A 21,840-nucleotide genomic window follows, 5' to 3' on the forward strand; every position below is an offset into this window, starting at 1 on the left:
ATTAATTTCATGCACTTGAGATGCAGATTTAGTCCCTGTGAGAGAAGGGCCTGGAAACGGGGCTGCAGGGAGGTTGGGGTACGGACACACTCCTGCCACCCGCGGGGCTAGAGCTGAAACCCATTATTCCTGAGTTAGAGAGTACGAGTCTCTCAGAGTGTGTTATCTATCTTCGTTTCCATCTGTCATTTTGGGCTCTTTGGAGATAAGTCAAGTTACTGTCTCATAGGAACACTATCGATGTTAAATTGAAAAATAACCATAGACTAAAAGGAAATTAAGGTTGTGTCTAGGGGTGTGTGTGTGTGTGTGTGTGAGAGAGAGAGAGAGACAGACAGACAGAAAAACAGAGAGACAGAGAGATCTCTATCTCGTCTGCTACAGCTCGTCTGCTGTGTTAATTTTGGATTCTACCCCCACCTCACATTTTTGGATGGAAGTTAAGGTTGTTTTCTTAACATTCTACTAAAATTTCTAGCTACTTTGGTCCTCTGAATTTATTTTATGCATGCCCATGGGTAAGTGTAGATTTCAGTTAGATAATCCTGATATCATAAGCCAAGACCCTAAAACATTGCTTGAAAAAAATCTACAGCTTGAGCCCATCACTCTATAATTTTCTGAAAGAATAAATTCATTGAGTTGTGGGTATTTTTATCAGTGGTTCTCAGCTATAACTGTATACCATGATCACCCAAAGAGTATTTTTTAAATGTAGATACAAAGTCTCAGCCCAGACCCATACATCAGAATGTCCAGGAGGGAAGCCATTTTTTTCTAATCTCCAAAGGTGATTCTAAAAAGCATTGATGGGGGCACCTGGATGGCTCAGTGGGTTAAGCCTCTACCTTCAGCTTAGGTCATGATCCCAGGGTCATGATCCCACATGGGGCTCTCTGCTCAGCGAGGAGCCTGCTTCGTACCCGCTCCCCCACCCGCCTGCCTTGCTGCCTACTTGTGATCTCTCTCTCTCTGTCAGATAAATAAATAAAATCTAAAAAAATAAAATAATAATAATAAATAAAACAAAAGACTTGATGGAATTAAGAACTGATCAATACCAGTCTTCTTGGGATGTGTGTTTGTTCCTTGTGCCCTGAAGACCTTCGTTTGGACTCAATTTCTGCAAGCAGAACTGTGTTACGTAGAAATTCACTGTACATAGCATGGCCCACTGACCAGCAGCATCAACATCATCTGGAATTTGCTGGAAAAGCCCCATCCTGGACCTGTTGAATCAAAGCCTGCATTTTTCACAAGACCCCCTGGTGAATTACAGGTGCATTTATGCTTGAGAAGCAGGGCCAAAGGGTCAGTGAGGCTCAGTCTTGAAATCATGTAGAAAATTATAAAAAAATAATACTAATGACTGAACTCAAACCCCAGAGATTCATGTGGAGATTTTACAATCTCCCCAGGTGAATTCAAATGAGCACATAAAGTTGAGAGCCACTACTACCCCAGGAGGCTTTGGGGTTCAACTAGGGAATTCGTGACCCACCTTAAGGTAGGAGTCCAAATCCTATGAAAGCAACCCCAACCTCTACTTCCCCAGAGCAGAAAGCAAGTCAACTTTAAGCCTGAGTTTTCCCTCCCTTTTAGGGGTTTGGGATCACCAGACATATATAAAGATTTCCCTCCCTTTTAGGGGTTTGGGATCACCAGACCATTGCTTCCCAGAGGATAAACATTTAAGGTAGGGATGTTTTGTATATTTCAAGTCTCCGGACAGAGAAACAATCAGCCGTGTTAGAGCTATGAATAACCGTTCCCAGAGTGGTGAAGGCACAGATATTCTCAAGGAAGTGGGAAGAAACGGGAGGGGCATAAAAGGGAGCCGGGTGGCATCAGGTGCTGAGCCGGAAGAGCGCTCTCAGGGTAACACAAGCAACACTCTAAGGTAGAACAAGTGCCGTGTTGTGAGCATCAACTCCTTGCCCAAATGCAAGTGCCCCAAACCACAGTATTTATGGGAAATCTGACCACTGAAAAGTGATCCTATGTGATTTTTAAAAACATATTTTATTTATTTACTAGAGTGATGGAAAGAAAGCACAAGCAGGCGGAGCAGCAAGCAGAGGGAGAGGGTGAAGCAGGCTCCCCGCTGATCAGGGAGCCCGATCTGGGGCTCCATCCCAGGACCCCAGGATCATGACCTGAGCCGAAGGCAACTGCTTAGCGACTGAGTGATCCAGGCAGCCCAATCTTATTTGATTTTTAAAGCAAACAGATCCTTCAGGGAAAGGTTTCCCGCTGATTTGCAGCTTTTCACCTTGGTTTCATCTGACCTTGTCAGGAGAGTTTAAGAACTATTTAAGGAAGAAGTGGAGTTGAATTTTATGAGGCAAGCATGGAGGAAAATCCAATCTCAAAATCTTGTGTGATAGGGGTGCCTGGGTGGCTCAGTGGGCTAAGCCTCTGCCTTCAGCTCAGGTCGTGATCTCAGGGTCCTGGGCTTGAGCCCCGCATCCTGCTCTCTGCTAGGCAGGGAGCCTTCTTCCCCCCCTCTCTCTGCCTGCCTCTCTGCCTACTTGTGATCTCTGTCTGTCAAATAAATAAACAAGATCTTTAAAAAAATCTTGTGTGATAGATAAGGATCTGGCTGGAGCAGAGGGTATGTACAAGGAGATCAGATACAAGCATAATAATAGCAACCACAGAAGGAACAGTAGCAACAACTAACATTAGCTGTCTACTACATGTCAGACATCCTGGCAAATGTTTTACAAATATTTCCTAGAACACTGGAGGACTAGAAGGTTAAAGGCATGAGGCCGGCCTCCCTTTGACTTTTAAGCCTTGGTCTACCCTCTCTTTCTATGATGGAGAAAATTCCTTCTGGAATCTCTGTGTCTTAATTTGAAAATAGTGGTAGTAGGTAAACAAAATGTGTGTTAGAAGTGTTCTACACAATACGTGGTGTATTATATGTCCTCAGTAAATTTTGGCGATTACTAACAATCCGACCGTTACACCCATTTTATGGATGAGACTACAGAGACTAAGAACAGTGAAGTGTGATTAGCCTAAGATTGCAGGACCCAAGCTGGAGCCAGGATTTGAACCCAGGCATTCTGACTTCACCGTGCTGGAGTTCTTCATACACTGAGACCCTCTGACGTCTTGAAGACGGCGTGCCAGGGTTTCAAGGTTCCATCAAGACTCTCCCATGACTTTTTCATAGAGAACAGTTTTTCCTGACTTTGCCCAGTGGTTTTGATTTCTCCTTCTTTTATGCTTTGACGGTACCTATACATTCTTCTTTAACAACACCCAGATCATTTGCCCTGTGCTCTCTGTTTATCTGTAGAGAGCTGGGGACACTTCGAGGACCAGTCGGAGTTCCCCAGCTGCCTAGAACATGCCTCAGCTCCGGACTTTAAAATTAATAAGCCAAATGTCACCTTGTACGTGTCAGAATGGCTAAAATAAAAACCGCAAGAATCAACAAGTGTGGGTGAGGATGTAGAGAGAAAGGAACTCCCTTGCACTGTTGGTGGGAATGCAAACTGGCGCAGCCACAGTGCAAAACAGCATGGAGGTTCCTCAAAAAGTTAACAATAAACTATCCTACCACCCAGTAATCACACTGTTCGGTATTTACCTCCCAATTACAGAAACACTAATTCAAAGGGATACATGTACCCCTATGTTTACTGCAACATTATTTACGATAGCCAAACTGGAAGCAGCCCAAGTGTCCATTGACTGATGAATGAATACAGAAGACATGGTGTGTACACACACACACAAACACACACACACACTGGAATATTATTCAGTCATAAGAATAAAATCTTACCATGTACAAAACATGGATAGAGCTAAAGAGTATAAGGCTAAGCGAAATAAGTCAGAGGAAGAAAAAGATATGATTTCACTCATATGTGGCATTTAAAAAACAAAACAAACAAGCAAAGAAAAAATAAAAAGAGAGACAAACCAAGAAACAGACTCTTAACTATAGAGAACAAAATGATGGTTATGGGGGGGAGGTGGGGGATGGGGGAAATAAGGCAATGGGGATTAATGAGTGCACTTATTATGATGAAATAATAATCCTAATCATAATCCAAGTAGGAAGGAGTCTGGGAAGATGTTGGAGTAAAAAGCACCAGACATCTGTCTCCCCATCAAGACAACTGCACTAGCGGAATCTGCCAGATACAACTACTTTGGAAGTCTGCAGTCTACTGAAAGCTTGCAACTTGCAGGGGAAGACCGGAATGGTAAATTGCAGTTAATTTCGGTCACTTGCAGTTCTTAGCCCAGTAGCCTTGCCCATCCCTCGCCTCCATCCTGCAGAAGGCAGTGGTGCTTGTGTTCCTGGAGCAACCTGTTGAGAGCCATGGGAGCCAGGGGGGACTGAAGGGACCCCAGACTCCAAATACCAGGGATCTGTGCTGCAAGCAACCTCCCCACCCCCCACCCCCAAATCCAGCTGAAGTGTCTTCTAGAGATTTAGAATGCGGGTGTCTTCACTTTTCTCTATTTCCCCTTTTGGGAGCCAGACATTAAAGACTAGAACATTGAGAAATGACTACATAGATGGGGAAAATTAGGTAGTGACTGCTGCATGCTCAGAGAAAGGCTTAAAGAAGATCTCAGAAGACCCCAAGTTTACACTTCAGTCTGATCCTCAGTGCAGAGAAAACCCACAACAATAAAAGAAACATCAAAACCAATAAGTGAAAACATTAAGAGAGGCCAGAAAACCCTGGAGAAGGGAGAGAAGCTGATTTCTAGAGTTACCACAGTATTAGATTCTGCTGGGCAGAGCCACTGGCTACCCAGTGACCCTGCTCAAGAAATTAAAACTAGAACTATCATACGATCCACCAATTCCACTTCTGGGTATATCCCCACAAGAACTGAAAGCAGGGTCTCCAAGAGATATTTGTACACCCCTTTTCACAACAGCATCATTCACAATGGCCCAACGTAGAAGAAATATTGCTGGTAGGAGAGTCCTGCTGTGCGAATGGAGGTCTCCTTCGATTCCCCTCAAAAGATCTATGTGAGGATCTGTGCCATCAGTAGAGATGGCCAGAGGGAAGGTAGTGAGCACAGAGCAGTTTACTAAGGACAGTGTGCTCTCAAGGAGGGAGAGCGGCAGGCCCAGAAGTGGAAACAGCACTGGTGGGATGGGGGAGGGGGAGGGTTAGGGGAGTCGTTTCATTTTACATTTGTGTAGGTTGTGGGTCATAGCTAGGGTCACAGACTTGACCTTTCCACGGTGACAGGCCCTATTGCCTGGTTCTCTCCAATACTGGGGAGAGGAGTGTTCTGTATGGTCTTCATTTCATGTTTTCTCTGATCTCTCTGCCTATGTCCTCCTGAGTGGCAGCTCCCAGTTGGAAGATTGATCTTACAATGCCTGGGTTGTTAAACAAAACTAACTTTAGAAGTCCCTTGAGCTTGCCTCTGTTTTGTTTTGTTTCTTTCTTACCCAGCCCTTACTCGCTGTGACCTTCTGCGTCCTGCTCTTTTTCTCATGTGCCTGGACCATTCTCTTCCCTTGGTGCATGGCACCAGCTCTGTTTCCATTGTCTTCATGCCCTCGTTAGAGCTGTTGGCTCTGTGGTATGCTTTCTGGGCATGTTTGCCTGTTCTCTTGGTATCATCCCCTTTTCTTCCAAGATCAGTTGCAAATGTGTTGTCAGAAAATCTATTTGGGGACCTTTCAAACCCACAAGATTGCTTCCTCTTCAATGTCTTCTGATCCATGAACTGGCTTACCTTTCCTCTGAAATCAGGATTTCCTCTGAAATAACTTCATGTAATACATGCACATAGTTAAAATGTCAAGTAATGCTGAATTGCTTGTAACAAACGGTATTATATGGGCTGTAAGTATCCCCTCTCACTAGTGTCTTCTAACACTTAGCTTTATGTTTCTATTTTTTATGCTTAAACTGAAATTTCTTTTATCAATCATAGATATGATTTGTTTATTTTATTTTTTTCCAGCATAACAGTATTCCTTGTTTTTGCACCACACCCAGTGCTCCATGCAATCTGTGCCCTCTCTAATACCCACCACTTGGTTCCCCCAACCTCCCACCCCCCCCCCGTCGCTTCAAACCCCTCAGATTGTTTTTCAGAGTCCATAGTCTCTCATGGTTCACCTCCCCTTCCAATTTCCCCCAACTCCCTTCTCCTCTCTAACTCCCCATGTCCTCCATGCTATTTGTTATGCTCCACAAATAAGTGAAACCCTATGATAATTGACTCTCTCTGCTTGACTTATTTCACTCAGCATAATCTCTTCCAGTCCCGTCCATGTTGCTACAAAAGTTGGGTATTCGTCCTTTCTGATGGAGGCATAATACTCCATAGTGTATATGGACCACATCTTCCTTATCCATTTGTCCGTTGAAGGGCATCTTGGTTCTTTCCACAGGTTGGCGACCATGGCCATTGCTGCTATAAACATTGGGGTAGAGATGGCCCTTCTTTTCACTACATCTGTATCTGTGGGGTAGATACCCAAGAGTGCAATTGCAGGGTCATAGGGAACTCTATTTTTAGTTTCTTTCTTTTTTTTTTTCCAATTTATTTATTTTCAGAAAAACAGTATTCATTATTTTTTCACCACACCCAGTGCTCCATGCAAGCCGTGCCCGTGCCCTCTATAATACCCACCACCTGGTACCCCAACCTCCCACCCCTCCACCACTTCACTCCCCTCAGATTGTTTTTCAGAGTCCATAGTCTCTCATGGTTCACCACCCCTTCCAATTTACCCAAAAGCACATACCCTCCCCAATGTCCATATCCCTACCCCCCTTCTCCCAACCCCCCTCCCCCTGGCAACCCACATATTTTTAGTTTCTTGAGGAAACTATTCCTCAAGAATAGTTTTTTAATTTCTATTTTTAATTTCTTGAGGAATCTCCACACTGTTCTCCAAAGTGGCTGCACCAACTTGCATTCCCACCAACAGTGTAAGAGGGTTCCCCTTTCTCCACATCCTCTCCAACACATCTTGTTTCCTGTCTTGCTAATTTTGGCCATTCTAACTGGTGTAAGCTGGTATCACAATGTGGTTTTAATTTGAATCTCCCTGGTGGCTAGTGATGATGAACATTTTTTCATGTGTCTGATAGCCATTTGTATGTCTTCATTGGAGAAGTGATTTGTTTTTTATATTAGATCAAAGATTGAGCTTCTTACATCGCTTCATCACCACCCTTGCTTCCTGTCCCCTCCCTTTTAACCACGGGTTTATCACGATTTTAATTGAATCATTAGAATTATTGCTTTGTAAATATCCAAGTAGTGTATTGTGATTGTTATTTCCTTCCCTTTAGAATTAATTGTTAGTTCTGGGGCGACTGGGTGGCTCAGTGGGTCGAAGCCTCTGCCTTCAGCTTGGGTCGTGATCCCAGGGTCCTGGGATCAAGCCCCACATTGGGTTCTCCGCTCCGCAGGGAGCCAGCTTCCCCCGCCCCCCCCCCGCCTGCCTCTCTGCCTATTTGTGATCTCTGTCTGTCAAATAAATAAATAAAATCTTAAAAAAAAAATAGAATTAATTGTTAGTTCTGGATTTAACAATGGCATGATTTTCATTTTCTCTTAGGCTTTGATGTACCTATAGCCAGTTCTCGCTTTGCCCACAGCCACACAAAATTTTCCAGACGAGCGAATCAATTATAATATTCTTATGATTCTATATGTGTAGATAATTTTTTCCCAAGTCCTCCACAGCCTTTCAATTCGATTTTCCGGGTGGTAGGGAAATCTCTCATTTCCAACCACATCCCTTCCAGAGCCCTCTGGCTTCCGGTTCTAGTTTGAACTGCCTGACGGACAGGCCAGCTTCCTGCCACCTTTCAGGGGTTCCCTTCATTATCACCCAGCATATCAGTCTGGGGCCAGTCAGAAAACAGACACTGCCTACTAATTTAAACCAAGGGGCTTAATATAAAGAATTATTAAACAATTCCAATGATCTAAAGAAATTTTTCTTTATTTTCCATAAAGAAAATGGAAGAAATGGGGGACAAACTTGCAAGGGGACCTCCTCTTTGGAGAAGGCAAGGTAACAGCGTCTGCCCTCCCTGGACAGCAGAGAAGTCCGCTGGGCTGCAGAGCCAGAGCTAGCCCCCAGTCAGGAAACAGGAAACAGACCTCTGGGTGCAAGTGAGCCAAGGCTGGAGATGAGCACACAGAGGGACTTGGGGCCCACTCTAGTCCGTAGGTCTGAAGGACAGTGTGTGTGTCAGGAGGGCCACAGAAGTGGTCTCTGGGCCCCAGCCAGAAGCAAAATCTCCCGGGGGGTTAATGCTCTGGGTGTGTGGCTGGGGCAGAGCACCACTGATGTTTCTACCCCAACCCCCTGATGGGCAGTGCAGCTAGAGCTAGCAAAAGCAAAATAGGACTGAAACCAGGGAAAAAAAGCTTTCCTTCAGTGCCCTCTACTGACAAAGCCTATCTTCATGTCCACGGTGGAAAGAGGAAAGCTTTGAGAGCTGTGTCCATCTCTGAAGGGCAGGCACTGTAGGCTGAAAAGTGTAGCCGAGAGGCCGGGAGTGGATGCCTGGCGGTCTAACCCTTGGGCGACTCAGCTTCCTCACGCACCCTTGTGCACACATGTGACTCTCATACAAAACCAAAACCACTTGATATCTCCACATAGGGAGATAGGATATTCCTCCTTGCAAGAGAAGATGTTCTCACCTTTCCCCCAAGTGAGAAGACACAGAATCCCAAGAGTTCTTGTATCTGTCACTGGCTATATTAATTAATCTTTGGACTTAGTCTCACCCCATGGAACATTCTGTCACCTGAAGACTAGACAGTAAGTTTAACTTCCAACAACGCCATAGGGTGTCTCTGTTGATTAAGCATCTGACTCTTCATTCTGGCGAGGGTCGGGATCTCAGGGTTAGGATCGAGCCTCCTGTCCTGCTCCACACTCAGTAGGGAGCCTGCTTCAAGGGTCTCTACCTCTGCCGCTCCCCCATCTTTTGTGAGTGTTCTCTATGTTTGTCTAAAATAAATACATAAATGAATCTTAAAAAAAATTAAAATCGGAAGGAGGTAAGAAAATAAAAGGGCTGGTATATGCCAGAAACCACAGGCATATAACAAGTACAGGGAAAATAGTTAAAACTCATTTCTGTAAGTGGCCACAGGGTCGTGATATCTCTGGCTATCTCTTTCCACTGCCCAGTCAATTCTCTCTTGCCCTCCCAGCTACAGCCTCAATTGCGCAGGGTTCTTTACTTGGTGTTGGGACCCAATTCTTCATTCCCAAGTCTCCAACTGTCCTGCCTTTGTTCTTGCTACATTGTCTTCCATTCAGTTTACTATTGGCTCTGCAGTACTAAAAGGTGACTTAGGGAGTCCCCTGGCCCCCAGACAGGGTCCTGTGTGCCTCTGTGGAGTTACAGCTCAGTGTACCTGCTCACCGAGGTGGAGCACTTCAGCCAATCAGCATACTGTCATCCGTGTGGTGGACCAGTGGGATGCTGACCAGGGTGATCTGGATCCCTGCAGACTCTAGTCTGGCAGAGAGCAGGGTACCGACTTGCCCTGAGACAGCGCCGTGAAGTTACACCGTTGGCCCAATAGTGGCAGACCAAGAGCCAGGATCTATGTTCATATGCCCCTGCACCTGAAGTCTAACACTTGGTTTAGTTTAGGATGACCCCCAGTCACTCACCAGCATCCATGTGGCCTCTGCACAGGCCAACTCGGTGAGCTAAAGGAGGTGTGTGATAGCTGTCACTCCCCTTTCAAGTCTTTGATTCTCTGTGATTCCACCAGGAGTGCAGTATTGCTTCTGGATTGCTATCATGGTAAGGAGGGAAAATTTCTACTGAGCATTTCCCGCTGTAATGTCCCTGGTTGCCAAGTACTCTGCAGCTGGACCAACAGCCACAAAGGGGGCTCACTGTGAGTTAGACTCCGGTCATCACCACAAGCTCTACTTTGACTGGTGGGCTATAGTCCCCTTTTGAGTGAGCCGATATAGGGCTGTACTTTTCTCCTGGAGTCATTTCATGGGTTTGAAAGTTGCACTCAAGACTCTGGGAAGCTAAAAAAACAAACGAACAAAAAAACACCAAAAAACACAAAAAGAAAAGAAAAGGAAACAACCAGCTGAGAAGCTGAGCAGAGCATTCAGCACTCCCGTGGGGCAGGACACACAAATATTATGACCCACCGAAGAGGAGAGGCCCCGATCCACCCCCGATCTTGCAATCGAGACCCCAGGGGTCATTCCATGAAAGGAGGGGGAGACCTTGAAATAAACGTGCTTCCCCAAGTTGGAAGTTTTAGCTTCCAGCCAGCTCCACCCTTGATCGGATCAGGATCATTTGCCCCAGTCTGTCTGCGGAATAAAAACTAATCCTCTCTGGAGAAAGATAAAATCACCCAAAGCCTCAAATTATCCTTCAGAATGTTGATGCTCAATGTCCAGCACTGAAGTAAAAGCAAATACACCAACAATAATGCAAGAATCAAGGGAAAGAATTTTTTTTTCAATAGATGATGCTAAGTCAATTGTGTATCCACATGAGGGGAAAACCCGCACTACACAAAAAATCAATTCTATACAGATTGTAAATGTAAATGTGACAACTAGAGGCATCTGAGTGGCTCAGTCAGTGAACCGTCTGCCTCCGGGTCAGGCCATGATCTCGGGGCCCTGGGATCAAGCCCCATGTTGGGCTCCCTGCTGAGTGGGGAGTCTGCTTCTCCCTTTCCCTCTGACCTTCCCCCTACTGGTGCTTTCTCTCTTAAATAAATAAATAAACAAATAAATAAATATCTTTAAAACGATAAATGTGACAAGTAAAACAATAAGGCTTCTAGAAGATAATGTAGGAGAACAACTTCAAGACACTGAGTAGGTAAAGTAGGCAACACAATTTCTTAAACAGAACCCAGAAAACATTATTCACATCGCAAAAGATTGATAAAGTATACCACATTAAAATGGGAACTTTTGTTCCTCAAATAACATGATAAAAGGAACTGAAAATGAAAGACATGGAGTGGGAGAAAATATTTGTAATAATCATAATGATGAAAGTCTTGATTCCAGAATACATATTTTTTTAAAATTCTGATACATCTAAAAGAAAAGGTGGGTGGGAGGTCAAATAGGGGAAGGGAGTAAGAGCACACATACTGTGATGAGCCCTGGGTGACATGTCCAAGTGTTGAACCACTGCATTGTACACATAAACCTAATATAACACCATATGTTGATTATACACGAGTTAAAAAAGTTCATAAGGAAAAAAGAGGATTAAAGTAGTTATATTTTTATATAAAAAGTATTTGAGATGACGACAAAAAAGAAAAAAAAAAAAAGACCAAACAACCCAATATAAAAATGAGCAGAGGGCAGATTCAACCAAGCACTTTACGGAAGAAGGTATTTCATAGGATAAGCCTATGAAAATCTGCTTTAGTCATCGGGAAAATGTGAGTTAAAATTAAAGTGAGATTCTAATACTAATCCGCTGAAATGATCCAGAGAAAGAGGACTGACCCTATTAAGCAAAAATGGGGAGTAACTGAAATATTCAGATAGTGTTCCGGAGGGGAAATTGGGACAACTAGGGGAAACTATGTGGTAATATTTTCTAAAGCTGACTATATATGCATGGTTATGGTGTAGCGATTCCATCTTTAGAGTGTGCCTGTGTCAAGCACAATAATGGCACCCCCAGGGGCACCTTGGTGACTCAGTTGGTTAAGTGGCTGGCTTCAGCTCAGGTCATGATCCTGGAGTCTGAGAATCGAGTCCGGCATTGGGCTCCCTGCTCAGTGAGAGTCTGCTTCTCCCTCTGACCTTTCCCCTCTCATGCTCTCTTTCTCATTCTCTGTCTCAAACAAATAAATAAATTAAATCTTAAATAAAAATAATAGCACTCCAAAAGATGTGTGCGTCCCAATCACTTGTACCCGGGTTTAGGTTACCTTACTTGGCAAGAAGGACTTTGCAAGTATATTTAAATTGAAGATCGTGAGATGGGGGTTGGGACTCATCCTGCATTACTGAGGTGGGTTCAATCTAACACATGCGTCCTCATGTGGGGGGAAGCATGAGGTCAGATTCCAGAGAAGAGGTGTGACGATGGAAGCTGGCATCTGAGTGACGAGTGAGGGCTGGAAAGGACGGCAGGTCAAGGACTGTGGGTGGTCTCTAGAAGCAACAAAAGGCTGACAGACCTTTCCCTGGGCTCTCAAGAAGCAATGCATTCCAGCCAAAACCTTGATTTTAACCCAAGGAGACCCATTTGAGGCTTCTGATCTCCAGAACTGTAACATTATAAACTTAATGTTGTTTTAAGTCACTAAATTTGAGGTAGTTTCTTATACAAGCCATTCACAACTAATACAACAGCAAAAGAAATGAGTACATATGTGTGCCAAAATACATTCACAAGAATGTTTCAAGAGCATTATTGTTCAATCTAAAGCCGGAAATCTCAGCTCTTTCCATACTTTGGCTATTGCGGGCATTGCTGCAGGTGAATGGATAAGGAAAATGTGATATGTATAGATAGATAGATAGATAGATACAGATATATAGATATATGGGAATACTACATATTACATCAATATTACATATATACATATATATGTATGTGTACGTATGTATACATATATATATATATACACAAAATATTAGCCATCAGAAAGGATGAATAATTACCATTTACACTGACAAGGATAGAACTGGAGAGCATTATGCTGAGTGAAATAAGGCAGAGAAAAATAATGATATGGTTTCACTCATATGTGGATTGTAAGAAACAGCACAGAGGGTCACAGGGGAAGGGAGGGAAAACTGAGTGGGAGGTCATCAGAGCAGGAGAAAATCCATGAGGGACTCTTAGCTATAGGAAACAAACTGAGGGTTGCTGAAGGGGAGGGATGTGGAGGGATGGGGGTAAATGGGTGATGGGCATTAAGGAGGGCATGTGATGTGATGAGCCCTGGGTGTTAAACGCAACTGATAAATTATTGAACCCTACATCTGAAACTGATGATGTACTCTATATTGCTCATTCATATTTAAATTTAAAGAAAGAAGAAAGAAAAATAAATAGCTGAAACTGGAAATCATCCAAACATCAGTGAACAGTAGAGTGGATAAATACACGGTGGTATAATCATTCAGCAGAATACCACAATAAATGAGCTACTACTATACACAACAATATGTGACATAAGTGACCAGGAGGATGGTGGCAAATGTGTAAAATCTCTCTCTATATCTATATATATACTTATAAATTTCAGTATTATAAAGGTTGGATAAGACACAATCTACAAGTAATAAAATCTGCAATACTCCTTAGTGGAAATTCCATATTGCCAATTGATTCTCCGTCAGTTTTGTTGATTTTTGCTGAACTCCTGTATCTGTAGGCACCCTGTGGGTATGGTCGACAAACCAACAATGTAGCTCTGACATGCTTGTTACTCAATCGTTTTACTTATGTTGAGGAGTAAGACTAAAGATTTATGAAACTAAAATTAAATTAAAGAAACTAAAATTAAAATTAAATTAAAGAAACTAAAGATTTATGTCGAGCCTTCCTGTACTTGCCAGTGATGGAGGAACCTCTATACTGAATTAGATAATAGTTTTGAATACTGAAAGAATAGTTCCTCGTTTTTTGTGTGTTTCTCACAATGTAATTTAGGCTGCAGACACAACATATTTTAAGGTTAATTGGCCCTCTTAATTAACATTTTCTCTACTCACTTTCTTGAGTCTAGACAGTCAACAGAACAATAAAGTAAAGCCCTAATTTAAAGTATTTGCTAACTTCCATGAGGTAAATACTCCCACTGTGGCCAATTTTAAGCTACCAATGTGACAGTATTGAACACAAGATTTGAAAGAAATACACAACACCGCTCCTTTCAATAATGTTTATTCCGTGCAGTTATAATTAATTTACATAACCTCATGAGCATAAATAAAAGAAAAAGGCAGTTGAATAATTAGGAAGCAATGAGCTTTGAGTATTTATTACCTTTGTTTTTAATGTAATTAGTTTAATTATGAGTTTTTATCATGTACCTTTTATGTTATGTTTGACACCTGGTTTCCAAAATTCCTAAAAATTTAACAATCAGCTCTTGTAAGCTGTTAAGAGACATGCTGCTAGACAAACTTCAAAAAATAATATTGAATGAAATCTGCAAACATAAAAGAATACCTATTGTTAGAGTCTATCTACGTAAAGTACTAAAAAAAAGTAAAACTTGACTGTTATGTTAGATGTCAGGACAATGGCCCAGCTAAGCCCAATCTTGATCAGCTGATCCACAGACACGTAAATGAATCCAGATGAAATTAGCAAAGTCACACATCCGTGGCAAGAGCGATTTCTGTCTTGGGAGAAATCCCCCCTCACGATTTGGGATCTCTTCTGATTTGGTTAAAGCATATTTTCCTGGGATTGTTGCCACCCTTTTAGTATTTTACTTGCTCCTTCATATACTCTTAGCTGGACAAAATGACAAGACGGAAAAATTCACAACAAAAAAAAGAACAAGAGGCAGTACTGAAGGCTAGGGACCTAATCAATACAGACATTGGTAATATGTCAGATCTAGAGTTCAAAATGACAATTCTCAAGGTTATAGCCGGGCTTGAAAAAGGCATGGAAGATATTAGAGAAACCCTCTCCAGAGATATAAAAGCCCTTTCTGGAGAAATAAAAGAACTAAAATCTAACCAAGTTGAAATCAAAAAAGCTATTAATGAAGTTCAATTAAAAATGGAGGCTCTCACTGCTAGGATAAATGAGGCAGAAGAAAGAATTAGCGATATAGAAGACCAAATGACAGAGAATAAAGAAGCTGAGCAAAAGAGGGACAAACAGCTACTGGACCATGAGGGGAGAATTCGAGAGATAAGTGACACCATAAGATGAAACAACATTAGAATAATTGGGATTCCAGAAGAAGAAGAAAGAGAGAGGGGAGCAGAAGGTATACTGGAGAGAATTATTGGGGAGAAGTTCCCCAATATGGCAAAGGGAACGAGTATCAAAATTCAGGAGGTTCAGAGAACGCCCCTCAAAATCAATAAGAGTAGGCCCACACCCCGTCACCTAATAGTAAAATTTACAAGCCTTAGTGACAAAGAGAAAATCCTGAAAGCAGCCCGGGAAAAGAAGTCTGTAACATACAATGGTAAAAGTATTAGATTGGCAGCTGACTTATCCACAGAGACCTGGCAGGCCAGAAAGAGCTGGCATGACATTTTCAGAGCACTAAATGAGAAAAACATGCAGCCAAGAATACTATATCCAGCTAGGCTATCATTGAAAATAGAAGGAGAGATTAAAAGCTTCCAGGACAAACAAAAACTGAAAGAATTTGCAAACACCAAACCAGCACTACAGGAAATACTGAAAGGGGTCCTCTAAGCAAAGAGAGAGCCTACAAGTGGTAGATCAGAAAGGAACAGAGACAATATACAGTAACAGTCACCTTACAGGCAATACAATGGCACTAAAATCATATCTCTCAATAGTTACCCTGAATGTTAATGGGCTAAATGCCCCAATCAAAAGACACAGGGTATCAGAATGGATAAAAAAACAAAACCCATCTATATGTTGCCTCCAAGAAACTCATTTTAAACCCGAAGACACCTCCAGACTTAAAGTGAGGGGGTGGAAAAGAATTTACCATGCTAATGGACATCAGAAAAAAGCAGGAGTGGCAATCCTTATATCAGATCAATTAGATTTTAAGCCAAAGACTATAATAAGAGATGAGGAAGGACACTATATCATACTCAAAGGGTCTGTCCAACAAGAAGATCTAACAATTTTAAATATCTATGCCCCCAACGTGGGCGCAGCCAACTATATAAACCAATTAATAACAAAATCAAAGAAACACATCAACAATAATACAATAATAGTAGGGGACTTTAACACTCCCCTCACTGAAATGGACAGATCATCCAAGCAAAAGATCAACAGGGAAATAAAGGCCTTAAATGATACACTGGATGAGATGGACATCACAGATATATTCAGAACATTTCATCCCAAAGCAACAGAATACACATTCTTCTCTAGTGCACATGGAACATTCTCCAGAATAGATCACATCCTCGGTCCTAAATCAGGACTCAACCGGTATCAAAAGATTGGGATCATTCCCTGCATATTTTCAGACCACAATGCTCTGAAGCTAGAACTCAACCACAAGAGGAAGTTTGGAAAGAACACAAATACATGGAGACTAAACAGCATGCTTCTAAAGAATGAATGGGTCAACCGGGAAATTAAAGAAGAATTGAAAAAAATCATGGAAACAAATGATAATGAAAATACAACGGTTCAAAATCTGTGGGACACAACAAAGGCAGTCCTGAGAGGAAAATATATAGCGGTACAAGCTTTTCTCAAGAAACAAGAAAGGTCTCAGGTACACAACCTAACCCTACACCTAAAGGAGCTGGAGAAAGAACAAGAAAGAAACCCTAAGCCCAGCAGGAGAAGAGAAATCATAAAGATCAGAGCAGAAATCAATGAAATAGAAACCAAAAAAACAATAGAACAAATCAACCAAACTAGGAGCTGGTTCTTTGAAAGAATTAATAAAATTGATAAACCCTTGGCCAGACTTATCAAAAAGAAAAGAGAAAGGACCCAAATAAATAAAATCATGAATGAAAGAGGAGAGATCACAACTAACACCAAAGAAATACAAACTATTATAAGAACATACTATGAGCAACTCTACGCCAACAAATTTGACAATCTGGAAGAAATGGATGCATTCCTAGAAACATATAAACTACCAAAATTGAACCAGGAAGAAATAGAAAGCCTGAACAGACCCATAACCAGTAAGGAGATTGAAACAGTCATTAAAAATCTCCAAACAAACAAAAGCCCAGGGCCAGATGGCTTCCCGGGGGAATTCTACCAAACATTTAAAGAAGAACTAATTCCTATTCTCCTGAAACTGTTCCAAAAAATAGAAATGGAAGGAAAACTCCCAAACTCATTTTATGAGGCCAGCATCACCTTGATCCCCAAACCAGACAAGGATCCCATCAAAAAAGAGAGCTATAGACCAATATCCTTGATGAACACAGATGCGAAAATTCTCACCAAAATACTAGCCAATAGGATTCAACAGTACATTAAAAGGATTATTCACCACGACCAAGTGGGATTTATCCCAGGGCTGCAAGGTTGGTTCAACATCCGCAAATCAGTCAATGTGATACAACACATCAATAAAAGAAAGAACAAGAACCATATGATACTCTCAATAGATGCTGAAAAAGCATTTGACAAAGTACAGCATCCCTTCCTGATCAAAACCCTTCAAAGTGTAGGGATAGAGGGCACATACCTCAATATCATCAAAGCCATCTATGAAAAACCCACTGCAAATATCATTCTCAATGGAGAAAAACTGAAAGCTTTTCCACTAAGGTCAGGAACACGGCAGGGATGTCCATTATCACCACTGCTATTCAACATAGTACTAGAAGTGCTAGCCTCAGCAATCAGACAACAAAAGGAAATTAAAGGCATCCAAATCGGCAAAGAAGAAGTCAAATTATCACTCTTCGCAGATGATATGATACTCTATGTGGAAAACCCAAAAGACTCCACTCCAAAACTGCTAGAACTTATACAGGAATTCAGTAAAGTGTCAGGATATAAGATCAATGCACAGAAATCAGTTGCACTTCTCTACACCAACAACAAGACAGAAGAAAGAGAAATTAAGGAGTCAATCCCATTTACAATTGCACCCCAAACCATAAGATACCTAGGAATAAACCTAACCAAAGAGGCTAAGAATCTATACTCAGAAAACTATAAAGTACTCATGAAAGAAATTGAGGAAGACACAAAGAAATGGAAAAATGTTACATGGACCTGGATTGGAAGAATAAATATTGTGAAAATGTCTATGCTACCTAAAGCAATCTACACATTTAATGCAATTCCTATCAAAGTACCATCCATCTTTTTCAAAGAAATGGAACAAATAATTTTAAAATTTATATGGAACCAGAAAAGACCTCGAATAGCCAAAGGGATATTGAAAAACAAAGCCAAAGTTGGTGGCATCACAATTCCGGACTTCAAGCTTTATTACAAAGCTGTCATCATCAAGACAGCATGGTACTGGCACAAAAACAGACACATAGACCAATGGAACAGAATAGAGAGCCCAGAAATAGACCCTCAACTCTATGGTCAACTAATCTTCGACAAAGCAGGAAAGAATGTCCAATGGAAAAAAGACAGCCTCTTCAATAAATGGTGTTGGGAAAATTGGACAGCCACGTGCAGAAAAATGAAATTGGACCATTTCCTTACACCACATACAAAAATAGATTCAAAATGGATTAAGGACCTCAATGTGAGAAAGGAATCCATCAAAATCCTTGAGGAGAACACAGGCAGCAACCTCTTCGACCTCAGCCGCAGCAACATCTTCCTAGGAACATCGCCAAAGGCAAGGGAAGCAAGGGCAAAAATGAACTTTTGGGATTTCATCAAAATCAAAAGCTTTTGCACAGCAAAGGAAACAGTTAACAAAACCAAAAGACAACTGACAGAATGGGAGAAGATATTTGCAAACGACATATCAGATAAAGGACTAGTGTCCAAAATCTATAAAGAACTTAACAAACTCAACACCCAAAGAACAAATAATCCAATCAAGAAATGGGCAGAGGACATGAACAGACGTTTCTGCAAAGAAGACATCCAGATGGCCAACAGACACATGAAAAAGTGCTCCATATCACTCGGCATCAGGGAAATACAAATCAAAACCACAATGAGATATCACCTCACACCAGTCAGAATGGCTAAAATCAACAAGTCAGGAAATGACAGATGCTGGCGAGGATGCGGAGAAAGGGGAACCCTCCTACACTGTTGGTGGGAATGCAAGCTGGTGCAACCACTCTGGAAAACAGCATGGAGGTTCCTCAAAATGTTGAAAATAGAACTGCCCTATGACCCAGCAATTGCACTACTGGGAATTTACTTTAAAGATACAAACGTAGTGATCCAAAGGGGCACGTGCACCCGAATGTTTATAGCAGCAATGTCCACAATAGACAAACTATGGAAAGGACCTAGATGTCCATCAACAGATGAACGGATAAAGAAGAAGTGGTATATATACACAATGGAATACTATGCAGCCATCAAAAGAAACGAAATCTTGCCATTTGCGACAACATGGATGGAACTAGAGCGTATCATGCTTAGCGAAATAAGTCAAACGGAGAAAGACAACTATCATATGATCTCCCTGATACGAGGGAGTGGTGATGCAACATGGGGGCTTAAGTGGGTAGGAGAAGAATCCATGAAACAAGATGGGATAGGGAGGGAGACAAACCATAAGTGACTCTTAATCTCACGAAACAAACTGTGGGTTGCTGGGGGGAGGGGGGTTGGGAGAAGGGGGGAAGGTTATGGACATTGGGGAGGGTATGTGCTTTTGGGTAAATTGGAAGGGGAGATGAACCATGAGAGACTATGGACTCTGAAAAACAGTCTGAGGGGTTTGAAGTGGCGGGGGGGGGGTGGGAGGTTGGGGTACCAGGTGGTGGGTATTATAGAGGGCACAGCTTGCATGGAGCACTGGGTGTGGTGAAAAAATAATGAATACTGTTTTTCTGAAAATAAATAAATTGGAAAAAAAAAAGAGCAATTTCTGTCTTAAAGAGCCATTGAATTCTGGGATGGTTTGTTATGGGCATTTTTGTGGCAATAGCTAAATAATTCAGAAATTGCACCCTCTCCTCTGGGGAGAAGGGTAAAGGGCAGTGCCCAGAAAGGCAATGTTTGGGGTGCTGAGGATTCTATTTCTTGACCTCTGTTTCTGGCTATAGCATGTGTTGGCTTTGTGATAATTCACCGAGCTGTACTTCAGGTTTGCACACATTTCTTTACGTGTTGGCTTTGTGATAATTCACCGAGCTGTACTTCAGGTTTGCACACATTTCTTTACGTGTGTTTTGCCACAACAACAAAAGTTTTAATTAAAAAATTACAACTGGCTGTTGAGTTCATGGAAAAATGCTCTTAAGGCTCTCCAGAGTAACAGAATCAATATTTATGTATATGAAAGTGTGGTGTGTGTGTGTGCATGAGAGGTTAAATAGTCCCACCATCTGCCATCAGCAAGCTGGAGACCCCAGAAAGCTGGTGGCATAATTTAGTCTGAGTCCACAGGCCTGAGGACCAGCAGACCCATTGGTGTAAGTCCCAAGCCAGAAGCTGGAGAAAGAGCTTGAGATGTCCCAGCTGGGACATCTCAAGCAATGAGGCAGGGAAAAAAGGGGTGAATTCTTCCCTCTTCCACTTTTTGTTCTGTTCAGGCTTTCAATGGACTGAATGATGCCGACACACATCGGGGAGGGCAAACTGTTTTACGAAATCCACCTGTTCCAGTGTTACCAGAAATATCCAGAAATACCCCCCAAGGACACACCCAGGAATACTGTTTAATCTCTGCAGTCTCTGGTAGATCAAGTTGACACATAAAATTAGCCATCTCAACCAGTAATCAAAGATATTACAATTTAAAAAAGTAAACACCATTTCCACCTAAAAATTGGCCAAGATATTCAACTGTTACTCAGTGTTGAGAGGTTGTTGGAAAATGAGCATTTTAAATATGTTGGTCTGTCACCAACATATTAAAATGCTTAGTATACCAACATCTCAGTGGGATGATTATATGCTGATATAAATTTTTTAAAGAGTTATTTGCCAAACTTATCAAATACTTATCAAAATATCTCTTGACTCATCATCTCACATTTGGAAGTTTACAGTAAGGAAATGATTTCAATCATTTGCAAAGATTTAGTTATTAGCGTGTCGATCACAGGGTTGCTTTTGATAGTGAAATGTCTGAACAGGGGCACTTGGGTGGCTCAGTGGGTTAAAGCCTCTGCCTTCGGCTCAGGTCATGAGCTCAGGATCCTGGGATTAAGCCCCACATTGGGCTCCCTGCTCAGCGGGGAGCCTGCTTCTCCCACCTCCTTGGCCTGCCTCTCTGCCTACTTGTGATCTCTCTCTCTCTCTGTCAAATAAATAAATAACATCTTTTAAAAAAGAAAAGTCTGAACAAATTAAATGTCATTAAGTTATGATTAATTAATAAAGAAGATACATTCCTGCCAGTGTAGCTGCTTTGAGACGATGGAAAGCATATAGTATACAGAATGTTGTTTGTGATCTACTACTAAATGGAAAGAAAATTTTATAGAATAATATGTATAGTCTAACCTAGCCTTTGTTAAAAGAGCTATATTTATATAGCTAGATTTACATGTTAGATGTTAAAGATCACCAATGTTAAGCAAGTAAATAGGTAGATATGGAGATAAGTAGGTAGGCAGAAAACCAAAAGTGTGCCAGGAGACACACCAAAACACTGGTAATTTTTATAACTGGATTATTTTCATTTTCTTCTCTTATTTCCATTTCCTAATTTCTTCTCTGATGTGTGTGTATTTTGTTTAACTCGAAGTGACTAACACGAGCATTGCCATCCACAAAAGAGTATGAATGCTTCATTTCAGATCAAGTTTTACTACCAAATGAGCTTTTCAGAGGTTTGCGGTTCTTGAAGTTTCTGCTAAGGGATCCTTGACTGTAACGTATTTGCTTTAGAACTTTATTACCTATTTCCTCTCCCTGATCAGGTGGCCATAGAACACACCACCTTTTTCTTTTTTTGTGATTTCTTTTCTCCAATCTTAACCCCTGTGCTCCACCAAGATCCTACTTCCGCGTCTGGATTTCTAGATACAGAAATCCACGTTGCTGT

This window comes from Neovison vison, chromosome 2, assembly GCF_020171115.1.
Source record: "Neovison vison isolate M4711 chromosome 2, ASM_NN_V1, whole genome shotgun sequence".
NCBI classification, from domain to species: Eukaryota; Metazoa; Chordata; class Mammalia; order Carnivora; family Mustelidae; genus Neogale; species Neogale vison.